Raw genomic sequence first — 1,242 nt, forward strand, 5'->3', positions numbered from 1 at the left:
ATGTCTTTCTTAAAGTCCTGTATCATCACCATGAGAAGTGATTTTATATCTGAATCTTGCTTTTCTGGCATGATGGTGTGTCCAGGACTTGCTATGATGGGAGAATTGGGTTCTGATGATGCCAAGTAACCTTGGTTTGTGTTGTTTATTTTCTTATGCTTGCCCCCCACCATCTGGTTATCTCTAGTGCTACCTGCCCTTGTTAAATCTAACTGGAGCCTGTCCTTCCTGTGATCCTGGTTGTGTCAGAACTCCTCAGAATCAAGCTGTCTCTGTGATCCTGTGATCCTGGTCTTGTTAGAGTACCTGGGAGTGGAGCTTCCTCTGGGTATTGTGGTACTGGCTGCAGAGCTTGTGCCCAAATTCTGCTCAGGACACCAGCCCTGAGAGACGGGAAGGAATCAGAGCCACTGGGCTGGTCAGCCATTTGTTCTTATCTTATGCTGGTTCTAAGTGGGTTGCTAGATACCTAACAGCAAGATTAAGAGCTATTTGTTCTCAACTGGGTCAGTACTTTCCCACTGAGGCAGCTATTAATTTTCAACTCGGTTAGTACTTTCCCATGGAGGCCAAGACTTTTGTGCCAATAAGTAGTTATGGCTGACAGAGCAGTTAATGTGCAGACAAGGTTGCTCCTAACATGAGTGGATCGAGGAAGAGGTACTGAGTAAACTAGTATTATGGTCTGTAGTCTAGAGCAGTGCAATAATCAAACTCAATGCCCTCCCAATGGGAACAATGTCTGAGTAGAAACAAAGAGAGCAAAGAACTGTAGCTGAGGATAAAGGATGGACTATATGGGTTATGTAGCAGAGGAAATCCAACATTCTATAAATAGCTTGGGAGAAACTCAGAGGAAGAGGATAGTATTATCTTAGTACAGTTCTACCAGGATCCCAGAAGGGTGAATCTACACTGTGGACCATGACCACCCTTGCTCTAGGAGCCCAACAGATGAATGAGAGCAAGCAAATGTGAGTGCTCTCACCTTGGAGACATTTTTTTTTTTTTACAGTGTAATTATAGAGTGAGCTCATTAATGAATGAATGGGATTCTAGTACTGGGGCAATGTCTTTTAAACAATGTCAATATCATTTTGCCATAAGCTATCTATGTACAAAAATAATGAAGGGGTGGCTCCTTTTAGTCATTAGTTTTTATTGGTTATTTCTCTCTCTCTCTTTCTCTCTCTCTCTCTCTCTTTCTCTCTCTTTCTCTCTCTCTCTCTCTCTCTCTCTCTC

General features: G+C 42.8%; 1 protein-coding gene across 8 annotated transcripts in view; it reads left to right on the forward strand.

The window, feature by feature from the left end:
• Positions 1–1,242, forward strand: part of LOC116081601 (cytidine monophosphate-N-acetylneuraminic acid hydroxylase) — a 107,258-nt gene that overhangs the window by 19,712 nt on the left and 86,304 nt on the right. The window contains exon 1 of one of the 8 annotated variants that reach the window (XM_031358139.1): positions 936–974. The exons of the other annotated variants lie outside the window; for them this stretch is intronic. The gene's annotated coding sequence lies outside the window, so the exon portion shown is untranslated. Of the gene's footprint in view, positions 1–935; positions 975–1,242 lie in introns of those variants that run through there. 8 annotated transcript variants of the gene reach the window in all.

This window comes from Mastomys coucha, unplaced genomic scaffold (assembly GCF_008632895.1).
Source record: "Mastomys coucha isolate ucsf_1 unplaced genomic scaffold, UCSF_Mcou_1 pScaffold7, whole genome shotgun sequence".
Lineage (NCBI taxonomy): Eukaryota > Metazoa > Chordata > Mammalia > Rodentia > Muridae > Mastomys > Mastomys coucha.